The 17,292-nt window shown below is 42.8% G+C and overlaps 1 protein-coding gene across 1 annotated transcript in view; it reads left to right on the top strand.

The window, feature by feature from the left end:
• Nucleotides 1-202: 202 nt before the first annotated feature.
• The window catches only part of raph1b (Ras association (RalGDS/AF-6) and pleckstrin homology domains 1b), a 46,630-nt gene continuing 29,540 nt past the window's right edge, over nt 203-17,292 (top strand). The window contains exons 1-2 of the mRNA XM_008301726.1: nt 203-425; nt 14,861-14,966. The gene's annotated coding sequence lies outside the window, so the exon portion shown is untranslated. The remainder of the gene's footprint in view (nt 426-14,860; nt 14,967-17,292) is intronic.

Raw genomic sequence — 17,292 nt, forward strand, 5'->3', positions numbered from 1 at the left:
AAGCGCAGCAGTTCACACTGACGAAGCGAGAACATAATCTGACATGGTCAAATCGGGAAACGCTCATCTTCCTCTGCAGTCACCTGCCTCTCGGCTCGGTCACTCCATATTTATCTGGACTATGGGGGGATATTTTCCGACGGGCCGTGAAGGCGGCGCTGGATCCTGGGCTGGACAGGAAACGACGGAGCCGCGCAGCGTGTCTCCTCAGCAGCTCCGGGAGAAGAATGGGAACAGGGCTGTGGACTGAACATGCAGACGAGGCTGGGTGTGAAAACATGAGGACAACGGGCAGCTTTTAACCCTATTCAAAACAGAAATTACAGCCTTTCATATCAGGAGTTTTCCTTCTGTTTTCCCCCCTGAGGATATCTGCTCCCATTGGAGACCACGTTAGAAAAGAAGACCCTCTTTGTGGATTCACTGTAAGTGGATTTTTCTTCACTATTTGGCTTATTTTATCCCCATATTGCCTTTGTTTCTCTCATTTGAAATATGATTCTCATTAGGGGAAAATGTCAATCATAAATTGGCTAAATTTCTGTTTATTTTCTCTGCCCATCCTACACTGTATCCAGGGGGAAGGAAAAACGGAGGAGTATCTTGACTTTATAAAGGCTATTGGTGGTTTAAAAACCAACCCTTCATGTTGAATAAGTGTGTCATGGGGCTTTTTGAATGGGGGGTCCGTGTGCCCCCTTCTGCGGCCATTGAACAGCCCTTTTCTTGGGGTGGTGGGGGGAGAGAAAAGGGTGTGCAGCGTTTTGGGCCGACTGGGAAAAGAGCCGCAGCTTTTCATGGGAGTGACAATTGAACACGAGCCTGTTATTGTTGGGGGATATTTGTCCGTTTTTCTAGCCCAAGTAAAAAAAAAACCTGGGAGTCTTGTCTGAGGTATTTCCAACCTTAATCTCCCTCCCCTGCATCCAGCTAAACAGAAAGATGTGTAAGCTAGTCTCCACCCTGTTTAGCGGGAGGAGGCTATCAAGCTCCCGGTAATGGCCGATGGTATTGTCGCGCTAATGTTTATATTTTGCTGGTGCGTTTGGGGAAAAAGCGGATTATTTTTTTTGTCTTTAACAACCTGTGAGATGAGTGTAAATGTGTTAAAGTGCGGCAGGAGCTGGCTCATTAGTAGCTGCCTCTCCAATGCAGCTCATGGACACTGTTTTTAATTCCCTTTGTTGGGTGACGCCGCCGGCAGCTGATTGTTTGACCAGTGGCTATTCTCAATTTGATGCTAGCATCCACCTTAGCATCCACCTTAGCTAGCAGCTTCAGCCCAGGTGTTTTGTTCAGTCACAGTGAATCCTAATGGAAAAGTTAAAGCTCCAACACATGCAGTGGTTGCACTCCAAAACAAATGACTTGAACCATCCTCTCCCCCTCTCCCTCAAACCTTAAATTTACTTCCTGTCAGACATTAACATTGCAAAGATAGTGGCCCAGCACTGCCTGTGGGGTTCAAAGGTCACGTGGAGGGGAGCTGCTGGCTGTGCCACTGTCTGGCCGGCTGCCACATGCACCCAGGTTTGCTCGGAGTAAACATTTACTGCGTTGTTTGCACTGGCGAGGCCAGGTGAGGGCACATTTTAACTGGCTTTAATTCATTCCCAGGGTGACCGCAACAAAACAAAACAGCATTTTCTTCCTCCAAAGAAAGCCGCTAAGCAGCCACTTGGCCCAGCCTTTATTCCCCACAGTGGCTTTATAATAGACCGTCTGTGTCCTTAAGGCACGCTTGATTTGCATCCACAAAGCACTAGACGAGAAGCACATTATTCTGGGCATGGAGACAGTGCAGCGACAATGCGACCCATTCGTTTACAGTGCAGTTAATGGGTTGAAAATAACCACTGGCCTTCTGGTTGCTCACCCCTCAGGCAGATGCCTTTAAGCTTGTTAGGGTTTTTTTTTTTATGAAACAGGATAATAGCAGCAGTTTGGAGTCAGATTTCACTCGTTTTCTTGTCAGCGACACAGAAGAGACCAGAAATGAGTGATGCACAGAACACATCTGGAAAAGCCAACAAAATATTCCTTTGGGCATTGTTAAGTGTGGCTCTGTTTCCTGTGCTGTATCCTATTATGAATGTGTTTTTTAAGAACTTAATTATGAGCTGGTTATGTAAAATGGAAGGTCTAACAAATATTTGCTCTCTTTGATGTTAGAGGCAGCTTTTATGGCTTAATACCACCCTACAGCATTATTGTAGTTGTAGTTACATTGTACAGTTTTACTTTGACAGGCGTCTGTTTGTTCAATATTCATGTAAATTTTGTGTCCAACAAAAAAGGCCTTGATGCAAACACACAGCTAAAGATAAATCAGTGGGCATGAGAGCGTAGATCATAATCACAGTGTCATAGTCCTCTCTCTATTCTAAGCATAGACTGTATATGAAATATGCAAATATCCCGTCCTGGTGATAGTCACTGGGTTGTGGGTTACTGTTTTGAAGCTGGAAATTTGCTATTTGGCTGTGTACTGTCTTGGTCTTTGTAACCAGAAGGGTGGATCTAACTTGAGAACACTGTGCTTGGTGATATGGTCGCCACCTGTCAATCACAAGGCAGCCCCGCTCTAAAACATACCCTGCTTTATCTTCTATTTTCCACTCAATGGAACTGTAATTTCCAAAATGAACATCGTGCTGTATTAAAAATGTCTTGAAATTCGTGATTGAGACCGTAAATTCAAGAGGAAAATGTTTGCGGAGGCAACAAATCAAGTGAGAAGTGGGGTCATTTTCCTAAAGACGTCTATACAGCCCTCTGCTGACTGCTACTTCTGTGTCAGAGTTGATAAAAACTTGACCCAGTGGTGCCAAAAAAATACTGCCTAACACATCTTTAATGGTCCAAAAGACACAGCATTCAGTCAGTATTGTATGTAGCTCTGTCATAAAAAGCACAGCCATGGATTAAATTTCCACCCACAGAGATAAAACACATGTTACCGTGTCATTCCACTACTCCTGTTTAAAAGCGTATGTAAGGGATTTTTTTTTACTGTCAGCTTTCTTTCTCGAGGCTATTCACAAGAGAACCCAGGGAGAGGGTTATGTACCTCACAAGAAACATCAGCTCCCAACAAAAATACATAACCAGAAACATGGCTTTCTCATTCCTCCATGCTGGCCTGTTTTGCCAAAAGAGGAAGGGAAGAAATAAAACATCTTCTGTTTTGCTCACTCCATCCCTCTGCTCCTTTTCATCCATGCGTGATTTCCTTGGGATGTAGTTGATTAGATGAGAAAAACAGTTGTCAAAGAAATTTTAGGCTTGAGGAATGATCCCCGGAGACTGTTTGTGCGTTAGGGGAGATAGATTTGAAAGCTATTCTTGGTTTGTGTGTGTGTTAGCATCTCCTGGTCCGTCCATCTGTCAGCACTATGCTGGCTCTGTCGTGCGAGTTGCAAGGGCCCTGTCTGTCTCCCAACCATCCATCCACCCACCCATGTCCCTGGGCATTCCCTGCACAAAAGCTCCAAAGATGAGGCTGGGGGAAGGCGATGGTGGTTGGTGTAAGTTTACCCAGGTTGAGTTACAGCCGGGGGTGTAGGTGGGTAAAGGAGGGCAGGGGGAGGATGGCACTTCAAACGCAGCGCTCGGCTCAAACTGACGGAGCATCGGAGGGGGGGGTAGTGTAACGTGATATTTCCACGCTGATAGGAGGTACCGTGGCTTGGGTTGGGGAGCAGGGGAAAAACTGGACAAGGCCACCAGCTGCATCAGGGCCGAGCTCCTCGATGCCAACAAGATGCGTCATTATGGGTGTGTTGTGTGTGAGGGAAAATGCAAGAGAAAGTGTTTCATTCCTCATGGGTGTGTCCCCTCCTTGTTGTAGGCACGTGCTCCCCAGCCTCTATGGGGCCTTGTTCTGGTAACATTTTGCTGACCTTTGGTGACAGCTGCCCCTGCCATTTGCAAACAAAGGCAAATGGCTAAAAAAGCCTGCAAAACCTCTGCTATTCCAGAGCTGCTCTTCCTGTTGGCCTTTGCATATATATTTAGCGACTTATGTCAGCGCCTTCTACAGCAGGAATCAACAGTTTCAGATCGAGATACAGCCTTTGCTTTTGTCACAACGGGTTTTAATAATCACGAGTTGCAAGCCTAAATTTTACTATCTTACAGCTCAGTATTCAATGCTCTCCAACAGCAGGAAATGTAAAGGTGTGCTGAATTTCCCAACCGTATTAAAGCAATGTATGCATGGACAATGCAGCCTATTCTGTTTGCTGTACTACTGATTGGAGCAGGCAGAAGGAGGGCATCTCCTCCTCCACTTCTTTCAGGCAATACGTGATCTTTGTCCTTGTTCGGCAGGTGCACTCAAGCACACAAAGCAAATATGCATCGCTTTGTAAAGACAGCTCAAGATACAAGGATTGACCTACAATTGGATCTCTGCACCGTGTTGGTTCATAAATCTGTGCTAGTGGGTGAAGGCAGTATCATGAGTGTATGCATTTTTAGCACAGGTCAGTCCTGCTGGGATTTTCACTCTTAAAGGAAAAGCCCACTTTTAGATACTTTCACATGGCTGGATATTATTGTTAAAGTTTATTGTAAGTTTAAGAAATGTACTGTTACAGCCATATCTACATTTCCTAGATTGCTCTTCAACAACTATCAGAGAATGCGTTTGCATCTGTGAAGTGGAGTGAGCAAGTTACACAATACACAACATGTTTGCATTCTGGCTCATTGAAGCTACTGTCAATGGAGATACCTCTCATTCTTTTATGATGGATTTCTCTCTGTGTAATTGCAGTGCATCTGCAGAAAATTTACAGAGGCTAATACCAATATCAAACACTATTTGTTTCCATTTTAAGGACTGATCTGCACAAATGCCATTATTGGGGCCTTGCTACACTGCCTAAGCCACCTCAGTCTGCCAGTCTTTATCGCACTTCACACCACTTCTTCCATGACCTATTTTCCTATATTTTATCTGATCTGCTATGATACATGTTTAGCCCGTCGTATTGTTCATTCATTAATTGTCCCTTTTGTTGCTACCTCTTTCACTGTACAGTTTGTATAAGCTGCTTAGGCAGCTATTAATCACTGTGACTTTGACAATGGCAGGTGGCTGATTCTCACTGCTGGGTGGCTGGAGAGGAGGGCCCCCCCCTTCTCTTCTACTGTATTGCAGATGGTCTGTTTCATTCACTGTTGCAGGAGGTCAGTCTTTGTTAACTAAATAGTGCATGTGATAGGAAACGGGGGGCCCTTTTGTGGAGCATGCTGACTTGATTGTTGCTCTCCATCACGGACTCAAGTCAGTGTTGTATTTTTTGAGTACACGAGTACCCACATTATGTAAATGTCATCGCCTGTGTGAGTCCCTGCAAACAAGATTGTTTGCAGGGTTCACAGGCAGTTTTCAGGGCCACGATGCTACAAGGTAGTTGTGCACGTTTGGCAGAATACGTAGACCTTGATCTACTGTGCATGTAAAAAACATAGACCTTCAAGAAACTAGTATAATAACAACTGTATGTCTGTGGTGTCCGCAGCTGTCCATGTGCACCTCCATAAGGGAGTATTATGAAGGCCTTAGTCATGCAGTCAACATGATCAACACCTCAGGGGTCCAGCATGGTACAGTGTTAATGCTATGCAGAGCTTTGCAAATACGTCTTGAGTGAAGAATCTAAAAAATAAGGAACAGCCAGAAATGTTTCTTGTTATTGTTGTTGCTGTTGTTTGTGCTCTTTATGGTCCTTTTTGCTTTTTGGGCCTGCTGCAGAAAAGACTAACATCATAATGGAGTCTCGAGGCATAAAGCAGAGTCCTGTTGCATCAGCACAAGTAGTGCTTAAACTCATGCACGGTTCACCCTACCAAAATGACCCTTTACGCTTTCAACCAATCAGCGTTTGACCTGTGCATCGCAGGCCTCAACAGTAAATCAAAATGACATTGCAAAGTCTGCAACTGATGATACGGTGCAGGTTTGACATAGGATGTAAACTGTTGTCAGTGGTTTTACAAATTCATGCTGTTCTCCTTGTGTGGCAGCCATACCTTTTGATGATATCTCAAGTAGCTCCATCACGTGCATGTGTTTTTTTCACATGATATTTCCCTCCTAGTCATTCAGCCTTACCGTGTAGCATCATCACAGAGGGTCGATGCACTGTTGGCTTGTTGAGGGGCTGCAAGCAAGCACCTCTCCATTGGCACTACATTGGTTGAATTCCCATAATCCTTCACTCTGTGTGTGCACAAAGGTATGCAAACGGACACCAACGTGGAACCATAAATCCACTTTGAGACTGTCAAAGCCTTGAGGCCCCGTGCTATGTTTTTGTGCACCTATCTATAAGTCAAGTTTCACACAGTCGGGTAATCACCCTGAACCTGATCTCAACATCCAAGGCTGGAAAAGGGAATCTCATCGCAGTGGGAATTCCCAGCTGGAATTCCAGCATCAGGTATCAGTGAGGGGTACATGAAGGGGTGGAGTGGAGGAGTTGATTTATGGTGTCTTGTTTCTTTTTCTTCACCACCAGTCTGTGTAATCCACTGCAAAGTCCAGGTAAAGCTGCGCCACAGCAGTTGTGGGGTGGGTTGATGGATGGGATGGCTTGTCTGTGTGGACGGACAGCCTTTTAAAGGTGGGTTGGGGATATGGATGGCTCTTTGACATGGAGGCAACACAAAACCCTTTAGGCACACAGGAGTGCTTCAGAGAGAGTGGTATTAAGAGTGCACAAAGTGCTAACTCAGAGGAAATATCCATGTGCTGTCTGGCTGTTGTGCTTGCTGTAAAAAAAAATATATTATTGACTACGGGTGATGTATGATCTGTCTGGGTTAAGAACTACATGTGGAAGGAGGAAAGTGGATTTATTTCCTACTCTGTTTTGCTTTCGCATGCACTATTTTACATCCACAGTTAAATGAAATTAAATGGCCAGTCCTTTGCAGCAGATCATGGCCATGATTTCTTTACAGCAACAACCAGTCCTCTCTGCTCTGATCAGAGTTCACTCAGTTCTCATGAAACCATAACAGCGGCTTGCATGTCTGTGTGTTCATGTGCGTGCAGGGCTGATGTGTTTGTTTGCCTTTTGGCTGATATACATTACAGTTCAGCACAGATAGGGGTTTTGAGAGAGAACCACCACACGCAAATGCAAACAAATCAAAGTGCACTGTTTCCCTTCACCCCCCTGTGAAATGCCTGCCTCTTGGCCCAAGATGTTTAGATGACCTCTGTTTAGAAGACTGTATGCTTGTACAGTTGCTTTCTAACCGTTGACCTCTGGGTTACATTCCAGTGAAATCCACTGAGGATTCAGTTTTATTTACCACTTGGAAAACGCTAACAATAGCAGCATTATAAGACTATCGGAGAAAGTCAAGGATGTAGTTACAGCGAATAGTCTTGTTTCATGGTGTCTCTCTTGGGAGGTGGAGGTTAGCATCATATTGTGTTGCGGGTGTCATGTTTGTGTGTATGGTTACAATGACTGTGGAGTATGTCTGAATCTTTGGAACAAACAAATGTCTCACCATAGAAAATCCCACACTCAAGCACACACCAGATTTAAAGAGCAACTCGCAGGTTGGCGATTCAAGTGAATTAATGTGTATGAAAATAACTTAAAGTTTTATGAAAACACATGTCTACATTTGCACGCCAAGCAGTATTTACAGTAGTTTTTGTAATTCAGTTGGAGACCAAAAAAACACAAAAGGGAGAGCTGCTCAGCTAGGTCCAGCTTAACATTTAGAAAAATGGATCCCAACAATAGTTTTGACAATGAAGAGGTCAAAAATGTGTTTTAATTTGCATACGACGAACCACAGTTGTATGATTATGAGCCTGCCAGGCGCTGGAAACCAGGAACAGATGAGGATAAGAAGAAATAACCAAGAAATGAATTTGCTTCTCAGTACCGTAAATGTTGCTGTCATATTTCAGGATATAACACAACCCCTGCTGGCTGTTTAATACTGAAGTATTGATGCTGTAATGCATGCGAATCAGCTGCTATCAATCATTTCTCTCTTGTCTAACATAAATCGACACTATGTTTTACGGTGCCACGTGAGGGAGAGGTGGGAGAGAAATAAAGACTTGCGGAGCACAGTTTTTGTCGAGCTGAATCTATGACAGATTTGTAATCATTGCTCCATTGTGTCTCCAGGAACATAATCCTCCTGTCTAAAATGAGCACCGCACACGGCTGTGTTTTTTGTTACAGCTGCAGCAGTTAAGTCTCTTCACCTGCACAAAACTGGGCCAGGCACCAAAGCAGCTCTGTAGTTAGGAAAAGTGTGGGCTGGAATAATTCACCATGATGAAAAATTGCGAAAATGCAAAGTACTTAGCAAAAAAAAAAAAAACGACCTAACTTTTTAAATCACATCTGTTCCGACTCACAACCTCCTTTTACTTCTACGGTGCTTTGAGACATAGACAACTCCCTTATGTGACATGATATGAACTGTACAAGTTTTTACTGCTCAGAATGCAGACTTTAGAATCTGAGTTTCTGCATTTGTGTCTCATAAAACCATATAAAGCGTGCATTCACTTTTCAAACAGTCATTTCCAAGAAATATTCAGTATAAATTTGGTAATAAATTCGACCTCTGCAAGTTGCTTTCTAAGTTGTTGTCCTCTTGAATTATAGCTGCAAAATATGTTCTTCTGCACTACATAAATACATTGAAAGCAAAAACAGTTGCACCCGTACATTATTGAACTGTTCCAACTGTGTATCTGTGTTTAGTTCAAGCCACAAACCAGCAGTACACCAGAAACTGGGGCTGAAATGGCTTGCTTTGCCATTAAATATGCACTGTAGCCTACTTTCCCTCCTCAGATCTTTTAACTACACTCTCGGCTGTAATCATGAAATTTATCCCAGCTCATGTCTTGTAGAAAGTAGCTACACCATCCAGGCGGTATTTAAGCATGTAGTGAAACCTCAAGTAAGGGAAACGTGAAGGGTTGGAAAGCAGCCTGCCCTTGTCGCATTGCCTGCTCATTGGAGCCTGAGCCAAGAGCCACAAGGCTCACCACACATCACCATGTCACTAGTGACTTCACAATTAAGCTGGCTGCCAAAAAGACATGGAGAAGTGGAAGAACACCTGTAAAGAAGAGGGTGAAAATGTGAAGTGGTTAGAGAAAAGATGTAGCACATGTAGGAGGACCGGGAGGATTTATGAGAACCTATAAAAGATTCCTCAGTGCAGCTGATGTCATATGAAGCACTTGGAAACACTGAGGTCATTCTTCGTTTTCCTTGTGTCCTCTGCCAAAGTCTGGAAGTCGCACTTTTTCACAACACTTGGCCTCAATGTAGTGCTCGGCGTTCACTGTACAGAGTGATGTTGGCAGGCTGCTCCGTTTGTCTTTTTACATCAGGGTTCATGTAGGACACTGAAGGAATCTCGAGTTTCAGTCAGTAACTGCAGTGACCTACAACGCAGAGAGAATCCAGCCAGTGAAAACAGCCGCGTTTGCTGCTAGAAGTGGATTGACACATTTTAGCGAGAGAATCCCTTGACAGTTACTCAAACCTGCAAGCTTAATCTCACAAAATAGCGCTGTGTGTGTGTACTTGTGTGACTGCCTCTTGCCAAATCTCATTGACTAATACCCTGGCAGCTCTGCGAGGGAGCGCCAGCCTCTATTGACTGAGTCTCTGGGTTAAGTTAGTGGCTGAGTAGCTTGATAATCTCTCTCTGCTCCGCTGATCTTCACTCTCTGGTGATTCCTGATTATTTTGGCCCGCGTGCCACACGCGCAACCCTACTCGGTGAGTAAATTGTGATTTGCCCCATAGTTTGACACCCTGACCCCCTTTTGGAGCTACAGAAAGGGTCACTGGCATGTTTAGCCATCTTGAACCCGCTCACCCCTCACTGCGATTGGTGATCCTTGTCAAGAGATTACAGTGTAAATGAGAAGTGAGATTTCCGTCTTTAAGCTGATCAGGATGTGCTAATGATGAGGTTTAAGAGTTGAACATATTGATTTCTTCTGTAGTTGAATGAAGACAGTGCACAAATGCATGGACACAAAGAACTATTTTGATGCAACGATAGAAGAACAGGTCCAAATGTGGACCAACACAAGAGGCATTTCATTGTGTAACTCTGTATGTGTGCATTGCATTACCAATAAACCCCACCGGCAGTTAGCCAGGCAGTGGGACCTCCATCAGATCCCACTGGCCATCGTGGGAACATTCCTGACGCAGCATTATTCCATAATTCCCACCATGTGTGGTTTTTCCAGAGCCGAGTGCTCACTGCACGGACCGTGGAGAATCCCACTGAGGAGAGAAGATCAGCTCCTTGTAATCACAACCAGACCTCACTGTATGTGAGCAGCAACAGCTAAAGGAGACTGTACAAGGTCCGTTTAATAACCCCTTTACCACTCTTTAAAGCTCATAAAGAGAGCAGGTTGGGTTTTTGGCCTCAGCACTGAGTACATATCAATCACATGTCTGAAAAGGACTTTAGTCAGAAAAGCAGCCATGTCTGTATCCTGAAATTAAAAGGGTGATGTGAAATGGTAATGTAGGACTTAACTGCTTTGTTTGGTAAAGTGAGATGTTGAATTTTATTTGCTCCCAGCTTTAATTGACATACAGGAAAAGCAGGTGATTTTCAGATGGGAAATTGCCCAGCTTTTGAAGGGATTTTTGTATTGACCCACTGCAGAGGTCAGACAGTGCACTGTGCAACAATTGAAGCAGCTACTTCTTAGAGTTGCAGTTGACTTGATACGAAAGCAACACATTGATCAATACTAATGCACTCTCCCAGTGAGGGTCGGCTTTGAGGAGAACCATCAATCAGCCGCCTGATGGTTTATCCTAGTGCCCTTACAAGAAGTCTTTGGGTCACTGTTAAGGCCTTATCTTGTTCTGGAAGCAGATTAAGGTGCTGTTGGGTGATTCCAATCAATAAGTCTCCCACGGTTGATGCATTGATTTACAGATTGTTGGTGAACTTGAGATCTATACTGTGAATCAGAGGTCACGTAATGGTTTGTTTTAGCAAACACAATGCAGTAATATATCACATTTCCAGATCCTATCCTGTCATGCAACACAAGAATGAGCGGAATGCGTCTTTAATCACTAATCTGCAGTCTCTGTCGCGTCACCGTGGCATGTTGTCTGTGCTTTTTTGTGCTGGTGTGATTCATAGCAGACCTTCCTCTGTGTTTATAGGTTAGCATATGGTTGTATTTTTTCATGATCTGACATTACAGATGAAGAATGGACAGATGTATGGTATTTTAAGGCCATTGTTTGTCATGTTATTGCACTGGATTGTGTGCTACTGTAAGTTCTTCCTGTTATTTTGTAAACACAGCCAAGGCACACTTTATCTCTATATGTGCACCGAAAGCCTGGACATACAGCTCCTCCTTTAGGTTTCTGCTTTAAGACAAATTATTGTCCTCTGTATTTCCTAAGATGAGCCCCAAAAACTTTGTATATAAAAGAACACAGCAGACAACAGATATGCCAGCTTAAGCCCTCCCCCAGGTTGAGTCCTGAGCTCCATCACAGCTGTCGGGATATTTGTATTGTACTGTTGGTAAATACGTAGTTTAATCAGACATTGATGGAATTTTCATGGTTTAGGAAATCAAAATAAACAAGGCTGTTGTTTATTTGGACAACTTGATAAACTGCCATGAGTTTAGATTTAGTCTTTTGTTTATTAGTGCATTATTATGTGTTATACATCACTTCTGTCTAATCTTGTGTGAATGACAAATATCACATGTGCGCCATAGCTTTCTCCGTCACTGTGGTATGTCTGATTGAAGCTGTGACAAACATTAACAGAAAGGAAACAATGTCTGAATGACAGAATGCTGTCCCTTTAACAGACCGATGAAGCAGCAGTGTTACATATCCCATGTCTGAAAAGATCCAATTACTCAGTGTTCATAATTATGGCTGTTCAGTCTATGTGTCACACTGAAGTCACAGATTGTGGACTTACGGTACCTCATGCACTGTACACATGTATTTAGCTCTGTCTGCTTGCTCATTTGCTGTGCTTCCCCTCCAACAATCCTGTCTTTATTTCCTGCTCTGACATCATCATCACCCCTGCTCGCTCACTGCCCTGCCCTCCTTCCCACTTCCTGCCCCGACAGGAAATGAGCCGCCCCAAAGGAGTGCTGTTAATGGAGGAAGTGTGGGTGGACAAGGACACACCTGTGTCCACTACACTGGACCCTGTGTTTCCCCTTGGTCTGTTGTTGAAGTGGGGCACCGATCTAGGCCACATAAAAAAAGTCTGTTGAAGCTCACTGTTGACAGTATTACACACAGGGCACCTTTTGGGGCAGTTGTGTGTTTTGGTAGTGCCCTCAGCTTAAATTCAAGGCAAGAGTTGTTTCCAGATCATGTTAGTTTGCATATTTTGTTGCACATGTGCTGTGAATGTACCTGAGCATTTGTACATCTTCCACCAGTGTGTCAATACTGCAATGAGGCTGTCGGACAGTCCGATATCTTTCGCTAGCAGTGTTTCCGTCACGTAATTTTATTTACGTTTTGAAGTAACACATAAGAAAAACTTTATTGAAAGTAGACATGCTAATGATTATCTGGTAGTTGACACAGACTACAAATGACATTCAAATAATCTATTTCACATGAGCTCTAGTACCCTTTTATTGTGTAATTAGTTGGAAGACTGTGTTTAATACTGTAACATATCAAGGGCAGAGAACATTGGGAGGGTTTAGCTAACAATAAGCCAACATGAGAAAGACTTTTGTAGCAGTTATTAGCTATCGGCCAGAGCCTATGTTTTGAATGCAAACTGAAACTACCAGTGTTCCTATCATCGTATAGCCGCTTTAACAGCAAATATTATGATTCTGTGGTGAATAATGGCTTGTCAGAATATGGCAGAATGTCCACTGTACTTCATTTGCTTTAATAATTGTTTGATTATTGAGAAAGTTGTTTAACATTTGCAACCCTATTTAAAATAGCAAAAGCTTCCTTGAGGTGGTTTTGACCCTTTTGAGTTATTGTGCTTCATGGGTGATGGAAACATCATTTTCAAATTAGTCCTTTTATTAGTAGCAAACATTGAACTTGTGTAACTAATCAGCTAATTCTGCTTCGTTTTTTCTCTTTGTATCCAGACAGCATGAAACATGGCCAGTACCAGCTGACAATTAATAATAAATACAACTTGCTCTATTGAAAATTGAAGATTTTTTTATTCATTTTCTAAGCAGTTGAGAAAAAACTGGTTTTGCTCTGGCTTTTTCAACTCCGTTTATTACAGCCATGTGTAACCTAAATCGCCACCTTCTGACGACACTTCGTGGCCTAGTTAAATCGCTCCAAAGCAGTTAATAGAAGCCTGTTTTCTTTTTTTTTTCTTTTTTTTTAAACGACATTTCAAATGTTTGCTTCAAACTTTGACAACTATATGGAAACATGGCTACCGAAGCAGAAATGTGTGCCAGGTCTGGACTTGTTAGATTTGAGCCATTCGATAATGAACTTGTATGCCTCCTTCTTTTTTGCACAACCATTGCCTCTTGATCATAATTTGGTCATGTTTGTCTGTGCATGTGTCGCAGGCCCGCCTTTGTTTTCAGCATTGGAGCAGCTGCCCTCAGGCCCTTGCGCTGTTGTGACTGAAGCAACTGTGCTCCCTGCAGCTGCACCGACCCATGTGTCACTGCCACACCTGTTCAATGGCCTTGTGTTGACTGAGTGATATCACACGTTAGCTGTGTGCAAATTACAACAGAGAGATGGCGGGTTGTCGGGGAAGGGGTGGAGTGAACTGTAACTGGAGCAGGCAATTGGGCTTTTTTTTTTTTTTTAAGACACACATGTAAGGATGACGTGCAAACACACACAAGCTTTCTCCTTGTTACAAGAGATCTGTTTGCTGTGAAAACACACCCTCATGGACACACAGCTTTTTTCGCAAGGAGAAGCGCCACATGCTGTGACTGAACAACAGTTGGTGTGTAGAAAAACGAAGGAACAGCTGAGACCAGCGGGAATAGCTTACCAGTAGTTAGCCACAACATCAGCTGCCCACCTCTCACACAAAGACAAAGTAAATACACACCATGACCAAATCATAGCAGTGATATTTCCTGACCAACTCAGCATGTTTTAACCTGACATGTAGGAATTATCTTTTACTGCGAGACTATGACTCAGCATGTAGATCGTTTTAGGTAAAAAGTGCTCATGTGTGAGTCAGCGCTGTTGTGAATGAGTTGATGATTCGCCGAAATGTTTAAAGCTGATTATTAAGACCTCGTGGGTGAGTCACAGACTCACATGTAATAGTTTTGACAAGGTTGAGTTTCAACTCTGACTCATGTTGTGGTGGTTAGCATGCTTATTAAGTCGGCTGCGTGTGTGCGTTTGTGTGCTTATAGTGAAATGAAGAAGGCGTCTGCAGCTGAAATGTCACGTTCTTAATCTCGCCGCGGTGATGAAGAAAGTTCATAATAAAGGGAGAGCATCGCTTGATTGCTTTCAGAGCTTTGCGATAAGTGTCTTTCTGTGCCGTGCTTAGTTAAGTCTCTCGCTCAAGCACTCTCCATAGTTAATCCTTTGCATTCTTGTGACAGTGAAATCAGTCTGCTCTCCTCCAGCTGCTGGCTGCACAGTCTCTCAATCCTCATGCCGTGCAGCGAGAACAAACAGGCGATCCATAAGTATGATATTTCACTGACTAATGGCTTTCGATGAGGTGAACAAAGCAGGGCTTGTGTTTTGCTGCTACACACTCAAAATAGACATTAAATTATGTCTGATAGATTTTGTTCTTCATCTTTTTCTCTCTTTTCCAGGGTGTAAAAGCCCAGTCACAGAGCGGAGTGGTGGTTTCATCTGACCTTTAACCTCACTAGGAAGAAGTCAAAACCACTTCAGAGGGAAGAGTTCCTGTAAACCAGAGTGAGTAAATGGTGCAGTCGCGACTTTCTGTGGGTGATAAACTGAAAGCAGAGGAAATAAGAAAACCAGTTGCTGCCAGTAAGCCTTGCAAAACTTGTGTCTGTACACAAATGTTACAGAGATTGTTATTTTGGCTAAAGTTGCTGGTGTAGCAGACTGTCAGGGAAGTTATATTTAAGGTGGTCTCAAATGCCAGTTTTATTGCTGTGCCTCTGACATACATGTCAGGCACCATGTGTTCAAACCAGCTATCAACTGTCATCACGCTGCATTTTTTTTCCTTAGTGGAATCCCCTGTTGACAGTGTGGATACATGTTTGTGTTGTTTGCTGGAGAAAGAGGCAAAACCAGAGTCAGTAGTGTATCGAGGGAGGCTTCACCCCCCCCAAAAGCCTTGATTCAGAAGACCTTGTAAATCAAAGCCAAATGAAAGAGAAGTCAAACCTCTGAGGATCTTGTCAGGGGAGAGTCTTCCTCGCCGAAGGAGATAATTCCTGACTTAAGTGGAACCATGTGAGGGCAAACTGTAGCTGCGGTCTGTCGAAAGAGATGCTCTTTACAGTGAGCCTTTATTCGCTCACTATCACAGATCTGTGTTGAATTTGCAATCCAGAGTCTGAAAGTTAGTTAGATATATAGAATTTATTTATTTATTCTTTTTAGTGGAAGAAAACAACAAAGTTTGCAAGACCCAGGAGGTAAAATAGCAGCTCTATGAACAAAGCTGAAGCAAACTTAATAAATAACCAGACATACTGGCTGCTGTTTTCCATGATATTTTCGTTTTGTTTACAGAGATAGTTATAGGAAATCTAACTAATTCAAATTTTCTGGTGCCAGTCTGGTTTGTTTTTATTGGTTGCAGATGGATTGCAGATGAGTTCGATGCAGGGATGAATTATTGATTATCTTTGTTGGCACTTTCATGAATGCAGTTGTTTCTTTCTTAGTCACGGTAAAGTCGGGTTGAGTATAACATACTAAAAAGGCAACTTTCAGAGGAGAAATCATGCACTGTACTTGCAGCTTTTCTTAATTACCAGCTGCAATAGTATACATGATATTGTTTCACACAGCAGTTAAGTTAGACCAAGAAAAAGGTGCATCAGTATCTTTTAATTACATATATATAGTGCATAGTGTCACAAATATCCAAATATTAAGCTTGTCTGAACGTATCTGAACAGCGTGAAAAAACAAGGCTGCATAGATGCTGCGTAACTTTTTGATTTAACTTTCGTCAACAAATTTTTTGTCCTTATTTATGGAAGACTAAAAAATATGAGTGAAACAATTATGTAATATTTATTCTATATGTTCAGAAAAACTAATGGGAGTATCGGTAGTCTAAATGCTGTTGCTCTTTCTTGTTGCTCACTGTTTTAGCAGCGCAGATTTAGTAAAGTGCTGTGAAGTTAACTTGTCTGGATTGTTGTTAATTTATTTTGTCAGCTACAGCACAGAGAGCTACAATCTTCTTGCAATTATTGCTCACATTTGGATTTTAAAACGATTTATCAACACAAACGTTTAGTTATTTGTACTCACATTTCAAATATTATTTACTCTAAAAGTATGAACTTTTGAAATATATATGTGCAGGAAACCTGCCATGAATACTCATGTAGTAATGTAGTCGTGCTTAGTGAGGACTCATGATACCAAATGTGAACATATTGATGGGCGTAGCAGCTGGTGTGATCTAAGCTAAACACAACTTTTCCATTTGTATAAGGAAATGAGAGCAGTGTTCCTATTCATATTATAAAAGGCATAGACCTGGAAATACAGGTCTGGTCAAGGTATTTAAAAATGAAAAATGTCTAATGGGGAGGAAAATGTGAATGGACAAAGGCCCAGACTCCTACTGGATTATTTTCATCCTGGAAAACAAACTCGTGATGTGTTAAAAGGCCAGCCGAGGGGCTGAGAAAGGAAGCTGGTTTTAAACTGGGACCCCATCAGAGATGGAGCCTGGGGCTTAAAGGAGGAAGCCTGCTCCCCTGGACTCGAACTGTTCCAGGAAGAAGAGATGCTTATGTGTCAGAGGTTTATAATGGTTGTTGGAGTGTGTGTGTCAGTGTCATGTGTTTCATGGGAGTTGTCACGTACACTAGCTAACGTTGACAATCAGCTGTCAGTATCATTCAATATGTCCATCACAGACGCAAGGCCTCGGTCAACATGCAATTGCTCAGTGACATGGTTGGCATGGCAACCGTTTCATTCATGCATTGGGCATTCTTGCAACAGACTGTCCTTGAAGTGATCTCTCCTTCTCATCCTGAAGTCATATGAGTTGCAGACCTTTGGGAAATGAAAAAAA

Source organism: Stegastes partitus, unplaced genomic scaffold (assembly GCF_000690725.1).
Source record: "Stegastes partitus isolate 25-593 unplaced genomic scaffold, Stegastes_partitus-1.0.2 Scaffold1703, whole genome shotgun sequence".
NCBI classification, from domain to species: Eukaryota; Metazoa; Chordata; class Actinopteri; family Pomacentridae; genus Stegastes; species Stegastes partitus.